At 40.4% G+C, this 22525-nt stretch overlaps 1 protein-coding gene and 1 long non-coding RNA gene across 10 annotated transcripts in view; both read right to left on the reverse strand.

Annotated features, from left to right (window-relative positions):
• The window catches only part of RGS7 (regulator of G protein signaling 7), a 583792-nt gene that overhangs the window by 489662 nt on the left and 71605 nt on the right, over positions 1-22525 (reverse strand). The window lies entirely within an intron of this gene.
• The window catches only part of LOC129458116 (uncharacterized), a 64285-nt gene that overhangs the window by 18855 nt on the left and 22905 nt on the right, over positions 1-22525 (reverse strand). The window contains exon 2 of the long non-coding RNA XR_010114641.1: positions 22-18366. This is a non-coding gene — a long non-coding RNA (uncharacterized lncRNA). The remainder of the gene's footprint in view (positions 1-21; positions 18367-22525) is intronic.

Genomic DNA, 22525 nt, shown 5'->3' on the forward strand with positions numbered 1-22525 from the left:
TACTCCATTGCTCCTCAGGACTCCGAAGGGACTACTCCATTGCCTTCTAGGGCACCAGGATGCTGCAAAGAAGCTCGAGCCCATTCCTATTTCCAATGCTTTGGACTTATTTTTTCTCTTCGATGTTCTAAAAATTCACAATAATTTGCCTTTGTTTCTCTTTCGATTTTTGGGGCTGGCTACTTGACAGGCCTTTCCCTCTGGAGGTGCATATTCTTTGGTTTGAGGAATTATTCTTGCATTGTTTCCACTGATTTCTCCCCCTTATTATCTCTCTCTATACATAGAACTTCCAGTGATCACATGCTAGAGCCCCCCATTTTCTTATCTTTCCTCTCCTCTTGTCAATTTCTTTGCCTCTTATTTTACTCTCCAGGCAATTTCAACTTTATTGTTAAATTCTTCTATGTATTTTTTTTAGCACACATATTTTTAATTTCACATAGCGCTATCCTGTCCTCTGATTTCTCTCTTTAGCATAGAATCTATTGAATCTTCCGTTATCTCTCCAAGGATATTAACTACGAGGTTTTTGAAGCATTCTTGTTTCTATACTTTTTAATTTTCCTCTGTTTACACTTCTGAAAATTTAACTTCAGTTGCTTTATTTTAGAATATGCCTTTCCTTTTAGAGGTTGTTCTAAAACGTCTGATTCTAGAATGTTTCTAAAATTCTTTCTTGTCATTCGTATTTAAAACGAAGCCGTTAAAAAGCTGACCGGACCCTTGAGCACGCTAGGGGTCTTGCTAGCTGGTGGATCTTAATGTTGGATGACTGGGCAGTGAGAGCTTTTTTATTGGGACACACCCAAAGTCACTGTCTAGAGGACTTTTCTGCTTTCTGGTGGAAAAGAACTGCCCAAGCCCACCTGCCATTCAGCATTCTGGGAGCAGAGCTGGGAAGAGAGCTGAGGCTTCCATAATTCGGTGTGTAGACTTCAGCTTCATCTTCTGCATTCAGCCCTGTCTGTCTCTTCACCCTAGAAAAGGGTTTCTCAACCGTGGCACTATTGGCATCCTGGGCTCTAGCCCTGTGGGAGACTGTTCGGTGCATTGTAGGATGTTTAGCAGATCCCTGGCCTCTACTCATGACACGCCAGGAGCACCCCCAAGTTGTGCCAATGAACAATGTCTCTAGACGTCTGCCAATGTTCCCTGGGGTGGACTACTGCCCTGCAGGGTGCTTGGGCTCCCTGAGGTCTGAGTTCTTTCAACTGTTTGTCCAGTTACAAAGTTCTAAGCTCCTCTAGAAGCAAAGGGTAGGTGTGGTTGCCTGAAGCTGGAGATACGAGAGGGAAAGTGGGGGTGTAAATGCAGGAAAATATGAAGATTTTCCTGCAATTTTGCCTGGTGTTATCCTTGCTCTCCGTGGTATCTGGAGCCCCCAGTCATGTGCCATTATGGGACTCTAACAGTTGCTGCTCAATGACACCTGCAGACACTGAGTTCAGCTTTGTCCCTCCACTGGATCAGTCTCCACTCCTCCAACCCCTACATATTCCAAAAATGTGTGGACACCTCTAGCCCACTCCTGACTCATCACCTCTTCACTACTGACCTTGTCTTTTGTTCCTTTTACTGGCATTTACATGGACTTGTGGAAGGGGGCAGAGGGAAGCCACATGCCCAATGCCCCATGTTTAACTAGAAACCTGTACTGTTACTTTACAAATGTGATTCCTCATTTATTGGTTTAGGTAAGTGTATAATGAATTTCTTCAGTAGTTATTCTAGAGATTCTGATGAATTATACAGAGCGATATTGATCACTTATATCATTTTTTCTTTTCCCAACTCAGATCAACTATCTCATGCTTCCAGGAGATTAGTTTTAACAGTTTAAGAAGTATGGAAGAGTTGACAGACTCGTGGGTCTCTTTTTAAAAAATCTCTTTTGTAACCAGCCTAGACGCCTTGGCTGAACATGATAGGAGGGCTGTGGAGGTGGCATAAGCTCTAGTCCAAGGCTCCCTTTTGTGGAAACGTGGGTAGACGCCTCCTGGCGGATGCCCACAGCAATACCTGGAGCATGCCAGCAAGTAAAAATAAACCTGGAAGAGCACTGGGTTCAAGCCCACATTCCGTCCATCCCAGAGGGCCCTCGAGCAAGGCCTCCTGCCCAATCACATGTTTTTATCATAATAGATTCTTCCAGGTGGTAAGAGCAGTAATACAATCATCACACAGTTTGCCGAAGCATTTTCCAAGAATAATTGCCAGAAGTGTGCATTCAGCTTGTGTGTCCATATGCTCCCGGTAAGATTTAGAAAGCAGGGAAAAGGGATGAGAAAAGATTAAGTCAGGAAAATTGAAAAAGAAGGAGACAAATTGAAAAGGGAAGAAATTGAAAAAGAAAGAAAGAAAGGTGATTCCACTGATGAGTGGGCGATCTGCTACTCTTTGAACCATAAATACATTTCCTCTATCTAAATGCATCATAGGTATTCTCAATTCGATGTACTGGTTTTCCACAACCTAATCTATGAATTTTCAAGTGTAATTGTACACTGCTGTCTGAACAACACAAGAGCAAATCCTTCAGCTTTGTACATAGTGTAGCCATTTAGGACTGTGCACTCAAAATCAGTTGGCAAACATAGGGCATTAGGAGGCTGAAATAACTGTAGCTCATTCTTCCTGAACCTCATTACTTTTGGCAGTGCCTCTATTGGTAAGTGAAATGAGTTGGATAGCACAGGAGCAGATACATGTTTTTAAGAACAAACTCAGGGACCTTGAGTATCACAAAACCTTAGTTAATCCACCTCTTTTCCTTTAGAACTCTGCTTAAGCCTCACCCCTCTGAGAGACACGGTGCCAGCTCTGCCCACTTCCACTGGCTCCATTTATTAATGCTGGCCCCTGCATCCCTGATCCTCTCACTAATCCTAAGCTTAGAGTGGCTTTTCCTCTCCCATGGGGCCAATTCCCATTAAACTTCAGTTAGTCCAGGTAGAGTGGGGCTCTCGGTCTAGGACGTAAGCAAGCTCATGCCCTTGGTCTGACTAACACTATATTTTAAAATTGGACCCAAGAAACAATAGAAATACATTCCTTCCATTTACCTTGGGATGCAGAAATACTCTCTTTTAATGATCTTGAGGTCATTTTGTTCCTTGCATTGCAAATCCTACAAGGATAAAACTTTTATCTTAAATCTACTTACTTAAACTTCTCTTTTTAACAAGACAAAATTTAAGCCATGCTCCTACGGCTGACACAAAAACTGAAGCGGTTTTCTCCATCCTGAAGTCCTTGGAAATTGTACTTGTAATTCAGAGATCAAGTATCTGTCTTTGTTTAAAGAAAATAAGCACCAATTGGAGCTCTAGTAAGTTTTCTTTTCTCTCTCCAGGGGAGGTTGTTGCCCTGTGTCATGAGAAACACAGAGGACCTGACATGTAGAATGAGTATGAAGCAGTGTTCACAGAAATAAAACCCCCTGTGCAGACACACCCCATCCCTTTTTTTTTTTTTTTCTTGAGACGGAGTCTTGCTCTGTTGCCCAGGCTGGAGTGCAGTGGCACGATCTTGGTTCACTGCAAGCTCTGCCTCCCGGGTTCACACCATTCTCCTGCCTCAGCCTCCCCAGTAGCTGGGACTACAGGTGTCCGCCACCACGCCCGGCTAATTTTTTGTATTTTTAGTAGAGATGGGGTTTCACCGTGTTAGCCAGAATGGTCTCGATCTCCTGACCTCATGATCCGCCCACCTCAGCCTCCGAAAGTGCTGGGATTACAGGTCCCATCCCTTTTAATTTCTGCATGGGTCCTACTTTAAGTATCGCTGCAGTGGCTAAAGCATTCATCATTGCTGACCTGTGTGGAATGTGAACCTGAGTATTTTCTGTTGGTGAGAACTTATGTGGCTAAAATGTCTCCTTTATAATGTGGAGCTAAACAGTTCAAAATCTTGAACAGATCTTATCACCTTTAAAGTATTATGTAATATGATCCTCACCCAAGAATGACCTCCAAGTTTCCTGACATACTTGATGGGAGAGAGTGGTGTCACATGAGGACCAGTAAAAAATCTGTACTGAACTGAAATTTTTATGCCTCAACATTTTTTTACAAAAGGAAATCAAATGTGAAAATTTATCTGGATGCTCCATAGTTCAAACAATTTCCATTAAATGCATTAAGACTTTCCAGTGGCCTCCCATAGCAGGATTCGTCCAACGCTTCGGTGATGGTTCATTTTACGTGTCAACTTGACTGTTTCACAGGAGTGCCCAGGTATCTGGTTAAGCATTATTTTTGGGTGTGTCTGTGAGAGGCTTTCTGGAAGAAATTAGCATTTGAATGGTGGACTGAGCAGACTGCCCTCCCCACTGTGGGTGTGGCTTATCCAACCTGTTGAGGGCCTGAACAGAACAGAAAGCTGGAAGAAGTAAGGATTCTCTCTCTGCTGGAGTGCTTGAGCTAGGACATTGGCCTTGCAGTGGGATTTATATCAGCATCGTTTCTGGTTCTCAGGACTTTGGAATCAGACTAATTACACCACCAACTTCCCTGGCCTCCAGCTTGCAGATAGCAGATTATGGGACTTAACCTCCACAATCACGCAAGCCAAATCTTTATAACGTGTGTGTGTGTGTGTGTGTGTGTGTGTGTGTGTGTGTGTGTACACACTATTGGTTCTGTTTCTCTGGAGAACCCTGACTACTAGAATTTCTTTCTTTTTTTTTTTTTTTATTTTTTTGAGATGGAGTCTCGCTCTGTCACACAGGCTGGAGTGCAATGTTGTGACCTCGGCTCACTGCAACCTCCACCTCCCAGGTTCATGCCATTCTCCTGCCTCAGCCTCCCGAGTAGCTGGGACTACAGGCACCCGCCACCACGCCTGGCTAATCTTTTGTATTTTTAGTAGAGACAGGGTTTCACCATTTAGCCAGGATGGTCTCGATCTCCTGATCTCGTGATCCACCCGCCTTGGCCTCCCAAAGTGCTAGGATTACAGGCATGAGCCACTGCGCCCGGCCTGATTACTAGAATTTCTTATAATGGCCTACCCAAGGTCACATATGATCTCACTCCTGCAGACCTCCTCAAATTATTTCCTGCAGCTTCCCCCTCCCCAGCTTCCTGCTGTCCTCAACATGCCAGGATTACTACCAATTTAGGGCTTTTACACTTGTTTCTTAAGCCTAGAGTGCCTTCAACTATATTTTGTCATGGCTTTTGGTTTCTGCTCAAATTATGGCATCTCATATGTGCTTTCCTTGAACAGCCAATCTGAACAGAAGTTCCTAGCCCCATCTATATCCAGGCTCTCTCTAGCTGTCTTTCCAGTGGTTGAGGTCTTTAAGTTCTTAGCCACTATCTCTTCAAATATTTCTTTCTTCTCAACTCCCATTCTCCTCTCTTCTAGACTCCAGTTACCTGTGATTAGATAATTTGATATTATCCTCAGGTCTCAAGTAGCCTTTTTCATTTTTTCACTCTTTTCCTCTCTATTTTGCAAATTGGATAATTTCTATTCACTTGTTCAAATTTACTAATCCCTTCCTCTGCTATGCCATGTTTGCTATTAAACCCATCAAAAAACTTCTCTATTTCTGATATTGTACTTTTTTTTCTAGCACATCTATTTGATTCTCTAGCATTTCTATCTAAGATTTCCTTTACTTTTTTACTTTTTTGTTGTCCATTTTCTGCTGATCTTTAACATATATACATATGTGTGTGTGTGTGTCTGTGTGTGTGTGTGTGTGTCTGTGTGTGTGTAATCTGTCCAATAATTCCATCTGGTCCATCCCTTGGTCTGCTTCTGTTGACTATTTTCTCTCTTGACCTTATGTTTCTTCACATAATTCATCAATTTTTATTGTGGTTCAGATATTGTAGGTAAAGTATTATTACAGACTAAAGTAAATAATAATGAACCCCCCCAAAAGGATACACTCCTTCTTCTCTCAAGGCTGAGTTAGCTACTCTGCAGCTGAGATGTGTCTGAACTTAGTCTAGCTTTAGTTAGGTTCAGTTGACCACTAACTGTAAGTTTGAAGACATGATAGGACTTTCTCTGTAGCAAGACTGGGTATCTGCACATTGTCAAGACTCTGAAAATATTGTTCTCCTTAACAGCCCAGCCACCAAACTTCTAAGCTCTGGAAATCTCTATCTACTTGTCAGTCCATCTGTTAGCTTTTTTTTTGAGGGAGATGGGGTTCTCAGGGAATTGTTTTTTGTTTGTTTGTTTGTTTGGTTTGGTTTTGGTCTAGTACCACTTCTAGCTTTGTGTGCCTCCAAAGTAGTGCTCTCTCTTAGCATTACTGTCTGACTGCCGGCCTTTAGGGTCTCTATGGTGTGTTCTGTGAAGACCAATATTACTTTGGTGGAATTATTCTCAGCTTTCCTGCCCAACTCTAGCCCTCATAGGACTTCTGCAGTGTATTTGGTGAAGGCCTAAAGTGCCTCAAAGGGATTCCTTTCCTCTCTCCTGCTCTACCCCTAGACTTCAGCAGCCTTCTGCCTTGTCTTTAAAAAAAAAAAGTCCCTCATATGTCAGGGTAAATTAGTTCAGCAAACCTGCTCTGATTCCATCATTTGGCACTGTACCCTGTGCATTTAGTGAAGGTCCCTGGAGAAGAGTGGGCAGACAGATGCAGACTTTTTGTGTCTGGAGCTCCTTGAGATTCTAATCCTTCCTGCCAGCTCACATGCAGCCACCAAAAGTTGGGCTGGTTTCTCTTCTCCTATTAGTCCACCAGGAATAAAAGCAACTGTGGATCTCTTCTCTCATGGAAATGTCTTGCCACTTTCTGGAAATTAGTTAATTGTCTCTTTTTGCATACTCAGCTCTGATGGGTTTGAGATGTTACAATGCTGTAGAGTGTCTGGCTTGATATTAAGGTTAGAGTGGAAGTGATAGTCTCTTGTACTTCCTACATCTATCCAGATAGAAACGTTCCCACCCCACATCTTCATCTTTATATTTTCAGCATCTGTACTGGTACTAGTACTTGGTAGTCACTCAATAAATTTTTTGTTGGATATGTAAAAAGAGAACAGTGATATCAACTAGACACCTAATTGGTAGTATTAAACAGACACTTAACTGGTAAAAGATTAGTTAAACCTAAATATGCCCAGAATTTTTTGAAGAGGCAAAGATTACACAAATTAAAGAATTTTTAAAGTAATTTATAGCTATGCTGCCACTCTAACACAACTATGTACATGGAACTAATATTATTTATTATGATCTTATAACACTGATGCCTATCTGAATTGTGCAGATGAAGAAAAATAATATAATCTACACAGATATAATTATGACATTAGCTGAGGCAGGAAAAGTAAACTCTAATGTATTTAAGTGGAAAACACACAAATTAAGTTAAAAAATTTTTTTAATGGAAGAGTAGAACTGGTTCACTATTCATGACTTTTCCAGGTTTAAAATGAATACAATTATATTACTAGTAAAACCTCATTATGGCCCATGGAAATGCCCTGTGGTTACACTCAGTATTTCCTCCCAATCTCATGATTGACTATGGAAAACTGCAAGTCTAGGTTTTCCCTGGTTCATATTAGGCTGAGAAATTAGACTGAATTATCTGTAACATCTCCCTTTTAAACATGTGCTTTCAGATAACATCACGACCAGAGTACTGAAGAGATATTTCCTTATCCAGGATGAACTGATTATTCAAATTAACTTTGGCAGAGTAAACATGCTTCTATATTATCTGAATAGCTACTCGGTTTTACTGACAGAAATGAGGAACAGGGTCAGAACAGTCCGTGTACTATGAGTGCACTTATGGCATCAAATACCACAAGCAAGCCAAGGCTGGTTCAGCAGAGCAGTTTTGGAGACATCCCTCCCCATAAAGACTGAATATAGCTGGCCCCCGTTCAGCTCTGGTTGGGGGAAAAGTGGATTATTAAGAAAACACTTCAGATGTGGCCACAGCCACATATTAATAGCCACCATCCAGCAATAATGCTTTGACCTGAGGCTGATAAAACATGGTGGAGTGCCTACTAATTTAGATGATGAGCTAAGAAAGTTGTCTATTTTTTCACTCCGAGGAAAGGTAATATTTAGGAGGAACAGTTTGTGCAATGAGTCATTTTCATCCATAAAAATATACACTCCAGCACACCCCTAACAGGATACTTGTTTAGACATTCTTAGACTTGGTCGCCTTGGCTTCCTTTTTGCATCCTGTGGTAGGCTCCTATGACTTGATTCTTTAAAATCCTCTATGGTAGGAAACGTTGGTGACCCTTGAGGCCATCTTTCTCTCTCTCATAGCAATTAAGATCAACTGGTAGATCTTTACTAATGGCCCCAGATGGGAAAACAGGAGTTAAGAGCAGGCAGGATATTTATTCATATAAGCATGTCACGGAACTTCTTTTTCTAATGATTCCACAGAGCCCTATTCTGAACAACAGCTGGGAGAGAATCAAGCAAGCTCTTTTAACAAGGCAGAGTGCAAGCATTGCCATTCCAGGAGACATTTTAGATGCAACTATTCACTCATCTCTAACTATCACTTGTATGAACATTACTCAGAGATATAGCAACCAAAGAAATCAAACCAGTAAAAGAAAGGTTTATTTGTTTAATAGAGGTCTGGCAGCTGAGGCTAAACCTACCAATAATTCTGATGAAGACTCAGTCATCTATTTGGAGCTTCTAATGAATCTAAGTAGGTGCCTTATACAGGCTTGTGTGGGTTAAATCACGGCTGTAAAGTGCCATGCTAATAGATGAGAGAGTATGTGATTATATCAGAGATACTAGGGCAGCCAATTTTATTTATCACCTGCCTCCTATTAAAGCTTTTTTCTGTTCTTAACTCTTGTGTTGGTAGTGGCAACATAGAGATTACAGTAAGCTTTGTCCTAAAGAACCTGGAAATAATTGAAGTATGAGTCAGACTTTAGGAGATCAGCTCAGAATGGATCAGAGCTCAGAAGAACCTTGGGACCTCATTCGTCCAATGTCCTAATACAGATCAAAGATCAAAATAGTCTATCAAGGGTTCAGCCTAAACGCAGTTAACATGGAGCAACTCTTGCCATTAGTATATTTAGCTCTTGATAAAGCCTGAGAGGTTAATATCATTCTAGACAACCATTCACAGGCAGAGATGTATCTTCCTAGCCAAAAAGAAAAAATATAGTTCTTAAAGAAGAGTAGGAAATGGCTTAGAAGTGATAGTTTTATTTCCAATTCTCAATTCCCTGTCTCATTTTGCTAAATGAGTTTAAGGAGCAACGATGACAATCTGCTAAGATTTGCATACTCAAGCAACACTATGAATCATTGCACGCATCCTCTTCTGTTGCTTCATTTTAGCTTAGTCAATGTCCAGACAATCAGGGTGTATTGAGCATCTTCTCTGATAAAAGTATTTTGAAGAAAAACAAAAGAATGTAATGTTCCTTCTCTCCCAAGGGGCTTAAAATGTACTACCTGGCATACAAGTATTTACATCTTAAAATGAAAAGCAGTGAATAAAATCACAGACCAAAACTAATGGTGAATTTCCAGGCTCCAGTAAAGAATTTATCTTGAATAAACAAGTCTATTTTATTTCTTTTTGTTCTTTTTAATAGTATAGGCGACAGTTAAAAAAAAAAAAAGAGAGACAGAGAAAGGAAGAGAGAAAAAAATGGATTGATTGATTCAAGTATCCTTCGTACCTCTGCCCAGAGACAATCTCCATCGTCAGCTTTTAAAATACATCCTAAGATGTGCATACAAAGTAGCATCCTACTGTTTTTTACTTAAAATATATTTTTACTTAAAATACATTCCAGATCACTCCTGTTAGAGTTGCTACATTTTAAAAATAGCTATGTACTCTCCTATTGTATGCATTGCTCCAATTTCTTCTATTTCTGCTCTATATAATTCTGTTGAAAGACCAAAGGCTGGGCTCATCTTTTTCATCGTGTTACACCCAATGAATTATTTTTTCAATTTTTGAAGCCAAATAAATTTACTGCAATATATATCTGTATTTTGATCTTTATGTAAACATTAGTTTGGCACTCAAAATCAAGCATGCAGGCCGGGCGCTGTGGCTCACGCCTGTAATCCCAGCACTTTGGGAGGCCGAGGTGGGCGGATCACGTGGTCAGGAGATCGCGACCATCCTGGCTAACACGGTGAAACCCCGTCTCTACTAAAAATACAAAAAATTAGCCAGGCGTGGTGATGGGCGCCTGTAGTCCCAGCTACTCAGGAGGCTGAGGCAGGAGAATGCTGTGAACCCGGGAGGCGGAGCTTGCAGTGAGCCGAGATCACCGCACTGCACTCCAGCCTGGGCGATAGAACGAGACTCCGTCTCAAAAAAAAAAAAAAAAAAAAAAAAAAATCAAGCATGCACTTTGAACAAGCCAGGCTGTAAACACTGCCATCCCAGGGGATATTTAAGCTGTGACTTTTCACTCGTCTCTCACCATCACTTGTACATACATTACTCGAAGAGATACAGCAACCGAAGAAATCAAACCAGTAGAAGATGCATTTGTTTGGTAGAGGTCTAGCAGCTGAGGCAAAACCTACCAATAATGCTGACAGAGACTTAGTCATTTATTTGAAACCTTTTATGAATCTTCTGGTTCTGTAAAGTTTTACTGACTTGCATCTTTAGTTTTTCTCCATTTTGTTATTTGATTCTCTTCTTCAGGAGTAGCAAATATCCGTTTGTCGATTTCACTTTGTCTTCCATATTTACCATTAAAAAACTCATTTTAACTCTTTGCTCACGTTGTCTTTGTTTTGCCTGCTGTTCTCAGTGCTGTCACAGCGATACTTCCTGCCATATTTTCAATAATCTTTAATTTCCCTTGGGTTATTTCCAAACAGGACTTTATATTTGATGTTTGTATTTTTTTCTTCTACTTATTGCCTGAGCTTGATCAGCTCATCTTTATCTTCTTCCATTGCTTCACCACATCTTTCATGACCTCTTATATGCATGGCTTAAGTTTTTGTTTTCTGGAAATTATTGCTTTCTTTAAAAAACGAACATAAGTCAGTGTTTTAAACACAGATATTTTGCATTGGGAAGATTTTTTAGGTGCACGTTTTCTATCTGCCATTTACTTTTGGTTTTTCTAATCTATTCTACATTACTTCCCTGCAGAACCTGTTCTTTGTTCTCCTCACCCTACTCCACCACTCAGCCTGTCACTTGTCTTTGCACCACGTGAGCTGTTTCAGGCGCAGCCATTGGTGTTGTTAGCGAGGTTCTTTGTGGTGCAGAGCTGGGTGAAGGCAGCTACAGCAGGCTCAAGGGCAGATCCTCTTTCACCACAGAGCTCACAACTATGGCAACGGCTGTGTCCTTTCTCACTCACCCAAACCCATTGAGTATCCCTCTTCCACCAGCCCACACACCTCACCACCACGGCTCCCAACAATGGGTGGTTGTTTTGCCCCTCCTGTTGCGCCACCAGCATTGAAGATCTACATTCTGTTGGCTTTGTCTACGAACTGCCATGTGGCACATCCTGACTCGGCGTCTCTGTGCACCTCCTTTTGACTTCTTTCACTGCACTTGTCCACTCTTGTTGAGACACTGACATTTAGGATGGCACACGCCTTCTAGTTCCACTGAAAATAAATCTTACGTTTCCTGTTTCTAATCTCTTTATTTTCTGAAGATAAGAATGGAAGCAGGATCCCTTTACTCCACCATGAAAGGAACACATACCTACAACTATTCATTTGGGGACTTCCAACCATATACACGCCTTCCCCATAGTTAAGTGCCCACTTTAAGTGGTTCCTTCGCCATTGAAGACAATAGGCAATGTGAAAGGCAGCAAGATCTCATAACTTCTTCACAATATAACATATATTTTATATATATATATATAATATAACATGTAACTTTATAATGTAACATAATATAATTACACAGTAATACACTGGAGAACATGGAAAAGAACTAGGAAAAAAGATTTTACTTCTTTCAGTATCCAAGAGAGCTCACAGAGCATCATTTAGGGCTCAGAAAGATGGGCAGAGCTCAGTTACAGTGAAAAATGGGTGTTGGTTCCCCTTGATTTTCCTGTTTCTATGTTCTTTGAGGGAAGGTAAAGAACAAATGTATTTTGTGTAAACACGCTCAGTGTTGAAACTGTATGACAAAAATAGTCTTCTAACAAAGATAATAATAACATCTGCTGAGCACTTCGCTATGTATGTATCATGTACCTATGTCCTGTATATTTTTTGTGTTAAAACTTTATTGTGACATAACTATAGATTGGCATGCAGCTATAAGATATGATACAGAAGGAGTGTTCGTAGTCTAGCCAACTTCTTCCAATGCTAACGTCTTGCAAAAGTATAGTAAAATATCACAACCAGGATGCTGAAATTGGCATAGTAAAGAGAACTTTTCCATTACTACAAAGATCCCATTTATTGCCCTTTTTGTCACCATACCCACCTTCCTCTACTTCATCCCCTACATCAGTCCTAAAAACCACTAATCTGTTTTCTGTTTCTATAATTTTGTAATTTCAGGAATTTTACATAAATATAGAATTATATGATATGTAAACTTCTGAGATTAGTTTTTTCACTCAGCCCAGTTTTCTAGAGATTCACCCAGGTTGCTGTGTGTGTCAACAGTTTATCCCTTTTTACAGCTGAGTGGTGTTCTACGAGATGGAGGCACACCATGTGTTTAACCAATCCCCTGTGGAAGAACATCTGAATTCTTTCCAGTTTGGGGTTGGTTGTGGGTTGAGTTGTGCACCAAGAATTTACGTGGTGAAGTTCTGATTCCCACTTTCTCTGAGAGATCACCTCAGAACATGATCTTACTTGGAAATAGAGTTGTTGCTTGTATCATTAGTTGAGATAATGTCATACCGTAGTTGGGTAGGCCTCTAATCCAGTGTGACTGGTGTTCATATAAAAAGGGGGAAATTTGGACACAGGTGGGCACCCAGGGAAAATGCCATATGAAAATGAAGGCAGAGATCACGGTGATGCACCTACAAGCCAAGGAATGCCATGATTGCTGGATCCCTCCGAAGGCCAGAAGAGGGGAATGGAACACATTCTTCCTCGTGGCCTGCTGATACCTCAATCTCAGGTTTCTCGTCTCCAAAACTATGAGGCAATACATTTCTGTTAATTAAGCCACCCAGTCTGCTGTACTTTGTTTAACTAGTTCTAGCAAATGAACACAGAACTACTGCCAGTAAAGCTGCCAGACATTTGGGTACAAGTTTTTGTTTTTTGTTTTTTGAGACAGGGTCTTGCTCTGTCACCTAGACTGCAGCGCAGTGGTGCGATCACAGCTCACTGCAGCCTGGACCTCCCATGCTAAAGCAATCCTCCTGCCTCAGCCTCCTGAGTAGCCGGGACTACAGGTGTACATCACCATGCTCGGCTATTTTTGTTTGTTCGTTTGATAGAGACAGGATTTCACTGTGCTGCCCAGGCTAGTCTGGAACTCCTGGGCTCAAGGAATCTTCCTGCCTCAGCTTCCCAAAGTGCTGGGAGGGATTACAGGCATGAGCCACTGCACCTGGCATGTGTGCAAGATTTTTTGTGGATATATGTCTTCAGTTCTCTGGGCTAAATGCCTAGGAGTGCAAATGCTAGGAGGACAAAATGATAGTTGCAAGTTTACTTTTGTAAGAAACTGCCAAACTACAGCTGACTCTTGAAACACAAGGTTTTTAACTATTCAGGTCCATTTATATGCAGATTTTTTCAATAAATATACTACAAAGTTTGTTAGAGATTTGTGACAATTTGAAAGCTCACAGATGAACCACATAGTCTAGAAATATAAAAAAAAATTAAGAAAAAGTTAGGTATGTCATAAATGCATAAAATATATGTAGATACTAGTCTATTTTATCACTTACTACCATAAAATATACACAAGTATATTAAAAAAGTTGAAACTTATCAAAATTTGCCCACACAAACACTTACAGATGGTACGTGGCACCATTTTCAGTCAAAAGAAATGTAAACAAACTTAAAGATGCAGTATTAAATTATAATTGCATAAAATTAACTGTACTCCATACTGTACCGCTGTGATAATTTTGTAGCCACCTTCTGTTGCTATTGTGGTGAGCTCAAGTGTTGTGAGTATCCACTTAAAACGCTATTTATCCCCACCCAGGCAGTTCGTCTCTCCAGTAAATTGCCTATCACAGCAAAAAGTGATAGTTTCTGGTTCTTGTGTATTTTTCATCATGTTTAGTGCAAACTGTAAACCCTGAATAACACCATGGGACCCACATGAAATATCACTAGTGACGCCAGAAGTGCTCCCAAGAAGCAGAGAAAAGTCATGTGAGTTGCTTGATATGTACCATAGATTGACGCCTGCAGCTGCAATTGCCAACCATTTCAAACAGACAATTCATCTTGTAAACAGACAACATACACTTAGGGCATTGATATATACAGCACGGCACTGTAAATGTACTTTTTCTTAAGATTTTCTTAGTAACATTTCCTTTTCTCTAGCTCACTTTAAGAATATAATATGTATTATATATACAAAATATGCTTTAATCAACTATTTATGTTATGAATTGCATTCAACTTACGTGTCAGCTTGGCGAGAACTGACATCGTTACCATGCTCTCAACCAATCCACGAACATGGCATGTCTCTCCATATATTTATATATTTAGTTAAATATTCATATATTTAGTTAAACATTCAACTACTTATGTTATCAGTAAAACTTCTGGTCTATTAGTAGTTAAGTTTTGTGAGAGTCAATATCTATACTCATATTTTCTTTTGTTTTCCCTCAAGGAGTACATGTGCAGGTTTGTTACATCGATAAATTATGTGTGCTGAGGTTTGGTGTACAAATGATCCTATCACCCGAGTAGTGAGCACAGTGCCCTATAAGTAGGTTTTCAATCTTTCTCTCTCTCCCATCCTCCTCCCCTAGAAGTCCCCAGTGCCCAGTGTCTATCGTCCCCATCTTTATGCCCATGTATACACGATGTTTAGCTCCCACTTATAAGGGAGAATATGCAGTATTTCGTTTTCTGTTCCTGTATTAATTTGCTTAGGATAATGGCCTCCAGCTGCATTCATGTTGCTAAAAAAGACAATTGTAAGTGGTATGTATCTTTAATTTTGGTGTCCTCAACATTCATTACTATAATATAGAAATAAAATTGATTTTTGGATGTGTATCTTGTGTTCTGTGACCTTGCTGGACTCATTCATTAGTTCTAAGAGTTTTTCTGTATATTTCTTGGAATTTTCTACATAGACAATCACGTCATCTGCAAATAAGGATCTCTTCCTTTCTGATCTAAATGTCCTTTCTTTTTCTTACCTTATTGCACTGGCTAAAACCTCAAGCACTCTGTTGAATAAAAGTGGTAAGGATAGACATAGTTGCCTTGTTCCCAACATTAGGGGGAAAGCATTCAGTCTTTCACCATTAATAATAATGCTAGCTGTAGGGTTTCTGTAAATGTTCTTTACTAATTTGAAGAAGTTCACTTCTATTCCTAGTTTCTTGAGAGTTTTTTATCATAAATGGGTGTTAAATTTTGTCACATGCTTCTTTTGTATAGATTGATAGGATCATGAGCTTTTTCCTCTTTAGCTTTCTAAATAACTCCTTTGTTTCCTTTAACTAATATGTGTATAAAATTTCATTTTCCATCCTTCACCTCCCATCTGCTTATCATTATATTTGAAGTCAGTTCCTTATATAATACTGTTGCTTTAGTTTTTACATTATATATACATAATTTATGACAATCTACTAGTATCATCAATTTACTTGTTTGAGTGAAGTACAGAAATCTTACCTCCCTTCATGTCCTTTTATCCTGTCCTTGTTATAAAAAGCTGTCTTAAATATGTCCTTTATATACACTTAGAGCCACATCAGACAGTGCTGTAGTTTTTGCTTCAACTGTCAAACATGTAGAAAACTCAAGAGGAGAAGAAAAGGTTATTGTATTTAACAATCCTTTCACTTACTATAGTCTTTGCTCCTTTTTCATGTTCCAAGGTTCTGTCTTCCATCACTTCCTTTCTGTTTAGAGAATTTCATTCAGCCACTCTCTTACAGCAGGTCTGCTGGCAGTATATTCTATTAGTTTTCCTCCATTTGAGAATGTCTTCATTCCTCTTTCATTCCTGAATAATATTTTTGCTGGATATAGTGTTCAGAGTTGTCAATTCTTTTCTTTTAGCACTTAAAAAATGTGTCATTTCCTTCTGGCTTCCAGTGTTTCTGATGAAAAATCTAATTTTTCCCCCAGTAGGTAAGATGTCACTTTTTAATGAAAAATTTTAAGATTTTTTCTTTAATATTCATAAGTTTAATTATGGTGTGGTTGACATCAATTTCTTTGGGTTTCTTCTGTGTGAAGTTCACTCAGCTACTTGAATCTGTAGGTTTAAGTCTTTTGCCAAATTCTTGAATTTTTCAGTCATCATTTCTTTGAGCGTTTTTCTATCCAACCTCTTTATTTTCCTCCTTACAGGACTCTAATGACATAAATGTTAGATCTTTAATTGTAGTCCCACAGATCCCTGAGTCTACTTATTTAATTTTAGTCTATTTCCTATTTTTCAGATTGGGTAACTTCTATTGTTCTTCCAGTTCACCGATTCTTTCCTGTGCCTTCTTAATTCCACTGATGAGCCAATCCACTGAGCTTTTCTTTGGTTATTGTATTTTTTAGTTCCTAGACTTACATTTGGTTCTTTTTTGTACCTTATGTTTCTTTGATAAGACTTTGTATTTATTTACAGAGGCTTTCTATTTTCTCATTTGTTTCAAGTGTGTTTGCATTGCTTATTGAATCATTTTTATCATGGCTGCTTTAAAATCTTTGTCAGAAAAACCAAACACTGCATGTTCTCACTCATAGGTGGGAACTGAAGAATGAGAACTCATGGACACAGGAAGGGGAACATCACACTCCGGGGACTGTTGTGGGGTGAGGGGAGGGGGGAGGGACAGCATTAGGAGATATACCTAATGCTAAATGACGAGTTAATGGGTGCAGCAAAACAACATGGCACATGGATACATATGTAACAAACCTGCACATTGTGCACATGTACCCTAAAACCTAAAGTATAATAAAAAAAATAAAAAATAAAAATAAAATAAATAAATAAATAAAATAAATAAATAAAATCTTTGTCAGATAATTTTAGCATCTTTGTTATCTTGGTGTTGGCATCTATTGATGGTCTTTTCTCATTCTTTTTGAGATCTTTCTTGTCCTCCATATAAGTGATTTTCAGTTGAAACCCAGACTTTTTCTGGTCATATGTTATGAAACTTTGAAACTTATTTAAACCTTATGTATTAGTTGGCTTTTCTAATACTTCTTTGGCAGGGAAGAGAAGAGGAACCACCCCATGACTACCAGTTGGAGGTAGAAGTCTACTTTTGCAACATGGCCTCCAATGACACCTAGGGGTGGGGCGAGTGTTTGGCAGGGGTGGTTGTTCTGGTTCCCTACCGGGTGTCCAATGATACCAGAGTGGTGATGTCCTCCTTAACCTGGGCAATAAAGTCCTGACTCTCCACTAAGTAACACCCCAGGAACAATGGTGAAAGTCCTGACTTTTCTCTGACAGCACCCCAGCAGGGAGAGAATGGGGCACCTTGCTACTGTCAGGTGGAGGTTCAAGTCCAGCTATCCACATGGTCTCTACTGACATTGTGGTGGAAAGTGAAGGGAGTCTCAATGCCAGTGACAGGAACAAAAGTCCCAGCTCCCTACTTGGCCTCTCTGACATCACCCTAGTGAGAGTGCTGGGGAACACCATTATAGCTTGCGAAGGTAGAAGTCTAGCCTCCCCACTCAGCCTTTGCTAATATGGGTGGGAGTGATGCTACAGATTTTTCTGTGGTGTTTGGCAGGAGTAAAGTGGTTATTATCCAAAAGTTTCTGTCTTTGTTTTTTTTGTTTTGTTTTGTTTTTGTTTTTGAGACGGAGTCTCCCTCTGTCGCCCAGGCTGGAGGGCAGTGGCACGATCTCGGCTCACTGCAAGCTCCACCTCCTGGGTTCACACCATTCTCCTGCCTCAGCCTCCCAAGTAGCTGAGACTACAGGTGCCCGCCACCATGCCCAGCTAATTTTTTGCATTTTTAGTAGAGATGGGGTTTCACTGTGTTTGCCAGGATGGTCTCAATCTCCTGACCTCGTGATCCACCAGCCTCGGCCTCCCAAAAGTGCTGGGATTACAGGCATAAGCCACCGTGCCCGGCCAAGTTTCTGTCTTTCTATGCTGCCCTTTTTCCAGGGCTTTGACTAGAGAGACGAGGCTTTTGTTGGGGACTTGTCTTGTCTGTGCCCATTGGCATTGCTGGGTTGTTGGTTTCTTCTACTCCAAATCTGGGATATGAGTTGAAAGAAACACAGAGAACTCATTAGCATGTTATTCCTCATGTCCTGAGTCCCTAGCTAATCTGCCTTCTTCTCTTCTTCTTTCATGGCCTCCCTACATTTACTTTATGCAATATGTAGAGTTTTTTATTGTAATGAAAGGATCTAATAGAGGAAGCTATTCCTACTCCATCTTCTTGGAAACAAGAGTCTGTCTTAGATACTTTACACTTACTCATTTAATTCTCACAATAATCTTTTAAAGTAGAATTATTAAGGTCTCAATTTTACATTTGAGGAAACTGAGTTACAGAGAAGTTAAGTAGCTTGTCTACGGTGACATGCTAACAGTAGCAAAGCCAGGTTTCAAACCCAAGAAGTCAGCCTCCAGAGTCAGTGCTTTCAAAGAGTATATTAGAACTGTTTTCAAGTAATAAATGTTCACAACAGAGCTCCTCATTTGTCTTGGTTGGTCTCTCCCTGCAGGGCTGGACTCCTGATTATTGTACAATAATTGAGAGTGCCCTCTGTGGAACATAGTCCTCAGGTTACATGCCCCACCTTTTCCCCACTTCTTACCCACAAGTATATACCTAGTTTTAAAAGTGCAGGGTTATAAGCATAAAAATGATGAGTCATGATCAATCACATCCCTTATTTTTGAAAGTCCATCATGAGTGCTCATAACAACCTCAAAATGAGAGCCATGAAAGTGAGCATAGTCCTCGTGTTTATTAATCAGATCCTTTTGAATTCAACACTTTTTATTTTCTGCCAACTTCTTGCTGCATTATCTACAAGGTAATCATTCTTTTAAGGGATCTTCTTTAAGTCACTTCCATTCTCTCAGCCTTTAGCCCAAGTCACCTCCATCCCTTTCAATAAAACTTCACCAATTCTGTAATGTTCTGCTATGCCAAAAGTCACAGAAGCATTGAGATGAAAAGAGCCTTTAGGGACCATTTTGCTGGTGATAAGAGAACTATGTGACTTGGACAATGTTACACTGCTTCTTTGTGACAAACTTGAGACTAGAATACTACTACATATGACATCCTACACACTGACTCCCTTCTTCAGCTCTGATAAAGGGATGAGAGATTGTTTCTTATTATTACACACACATGCCACTTCCATTCCTTCCATCTAAACCTAGTTCAGAAACACCGCTAAGAATTCCCACCTCAAAAAAAAGTGGGGATGGGGGAAGAGACGGAAGTGAACAGTGGTGTCATCCCATCAACAAGCCTGGCTGCACAAACTATCTGCCTGTTCCATAACAGAGAGATTATATCAAACCTACCTCACCAGGAATCAGTCTGATTCAACCTCGGAACTCTTCCTTCTCCTTTCCATTTGGCCCAAACTAGAGTTTTTCTCTCAGGTCTTTTGGGCTTTCTAAACAAGTGCCAGCACCCTGTGGCTTGCTGCTGCCAGCCCAACTATAGTAATTTTCCAGAAGTCTCTGGTTATGCCACATTGCTCAAGGAAGGGGAATATCATTAAAGTGACTTCACAGTCCCATAAACATGCCACTTGCAGCCCTCTTATTGTGTCTGGTGGCCTACACCACACACTACAATCAACAAGGGACATCTAGATTTCAGGGCCAAATCCCTGCAAAGACTCTGTCTGAACATACTTTTGTGAAAGCCTGCACAGTATAGATTTCTGTATGTCATAAGGAAATAATCAGTCCTTAAAGCTCAAAGTACAACTGGCTGCAGTATTTAAAAAGCCCGTGGACAATGACAAATATAGATATCACAAAATTATTCTAAACTGATCAATGCTGAGAAAAGTCACCATGTGTCAGGAGTCTCAGCTCCAAAGGCAGAGTCTCTGCCCTTTAACATCATGAACTTCAGTAAAAGTAGAAACCATTTCTGAGGGCAAAATTGACAAGTGGCAATGAGGTCATCAATAGAGTTTATGACATTTAAATCCCTGTGATATGGTTTGGCTGTGTCCCCACCCAAATCTCATCTTGAATTGTAGCTCCCATAATTCCCATGTGTTGTGGGAGGGACCCAGTGGGAGGTAACTGAATCATGGGGGCGAGTCTTTCCTGTGCTGTTCTTGTGATAGTGAGTAAGTCTCACAAGATATGATGGTTTTATAAAGCGGAGTTCCCCTACACAAGCTCTCTCTTGCCCGCTGTCATTTAAGACATGACTTTGCTCCTCCTTTGCCTTCTGCCATGATTATGAGGCCTCCCCAGCCACGTGGAACTGGGAGTCAATTAAACCTCTTTCCTTTATAAATTACCCAGCCTCAGGTATGTCTTTATTAGCAGTGTGAAAACAGACTAACACGCCCTGGCTCTACTTTTGCCGGTTTTATTTTTTTGTAGCCTACAAGCTGTCCTGCCTCGTGTAATGGTCTTAGGCAAAGGAAGACCTCTCTGGTTATCCTTAATTCTATAGATACCTACTTCACACACACAGATTCAAACACACACACACACACACACACACACACACGACAGAGGGACTTCTAAGTAAATATCATATACATTATGAGGAATCAAGATCTTGCCCTTTTCTAAAGCAAATAACTGTCAGGCTTGGGCAAATGCAGTGGCCATATTTTCTAATAAAAAAATAAAAATATATGACACTGGACAAATTATTTAAAATGGAGGTATACATTATAACTTCCCTTACTTTTGCTTGCTGACAGATAACCTTGGGCTCTGCAGCAAAGTAATTTTCCCATCTGGACTATTTGGGGATCCGACAGAAGATTCTTTTTCTTTCAAGGTGTCCTAGAAAATTGGGGACACCTTGTAGCAAATCAATTAACATTTTATTTTATGTAGAATCTTATGACAAATAGTGACAATTTCCACAATACAAAAATTGTGAAGTTTTTGGCAATGCAGAAGAAATGAACATTGGCAGATCATATGTTTCACGTGGCCAAGAACTTGATGTTTCATCAGCCATGAGGTTGGTAGTGTCTCTATTTCACACATGTGAAACATGGGCTAAGTGAGGTAAAGCAAGTTGCCTGAGATCACGTGGCTCGTGATGAGAAGATTCAGGATTCGACTCCAGGTCTGTGAGACTCCAAACCTTCTGTTCTTTCTCACATATCTAGTTCAGGCTCCTTCATCTCCGAGTGGGTATGGAGACCAACTATGCCTGTTATTGTTCCTCAGAGAAGGATTTCTGGAGGACATGAGTAGTCTGAGGAGTTCAGCAAGTCCTCCAAGTTCTACCCAAATCTGATAAATGTGCTGAAGTATGGGGTGCTGTTACTATACAATATGGTGAGTAAAGGGAATCTTCTCTCTGATCCACAGATACCCCAGATGGGAAAAGGTGCTTTGCCTGGAAGCAAAAGTAAGGGAGGCCACAAGGTCTACTTCTATTTTCAAACAAGGGCGCCTAACAGTTGCAATCCTGTAAAGAAATAAATTCATTTCTGGAAAGTTGAAAATTGTCTTCATTGTGCCCTGCCCAAAGCCTCTGGTCAAGAAATTGAGGACTTGCAGAATAGGACTCCTCCTCAAACTCAAGCTTTTGTGTTCCATGTTCGATGAGAGATTCTGGCCACAGAAATATTCCCTACCTGCTCTAGCAGGAACTAAGCCTTCCTGGAACATGATTATCACAAGGATCCCTCCCAGTGACCACATTTTCTGACATCAGCCTAAACCAAAACAACTCACCTGCTCAGTGATTATATAAACCCATTCAGTCTCTGCAAATGCCCGGGCTTTTGTTACCGCTACTGCTGTTTTGGCTGTACAAGGCTTAAAATGCAAAGTAAGTCACGATACTAACCTTTGCCTCCAGTAAGGCTGCTCTTCTTGGAGCAGCCCCCATACCTGGGACAATGCAAGTCACCCTTTCAATGAGATGCTTAGCACATAAGCCTTCTGTGATCCAGCTCCTGCCTCTCCATCACACCTCAGTGTCCAACACTCTCTCTTCTTCAGTCAATTCAAATATTTGTAGGTCCCTAAGCACAGTTTCCCCTCTTTCTGCCCTGCAGATCTGCTTTATCTAGCAAATGCCCACCCATTATTCAAATTTAGTGCAATTATCCAGTCATCTGGGAAACTCCCCTTGATCCACAACCTTGATTGAGTGGTCTTCCCTTTGTGCTCCCTGAGTCGCATGTCCATGCTTCTCTGATAGTGCTCACCACATTTTATAGT

Source organism: Symphalangus syndactylus, chromosome 19, assembly GCF_028878055.3.
Source record: "Symphalangus syndactylus isolate Jambi chromosome 19, NHGRI_mSymSyn1-v2.1_pri, whole genome shotgun sequence".
Classification (NCBI taxonomy): Eukaryota; Metazoa; Chordata; class Mammalia; order Primates; family Hylobatidae; genus Symphalangus; species Symphalangus syndactylus.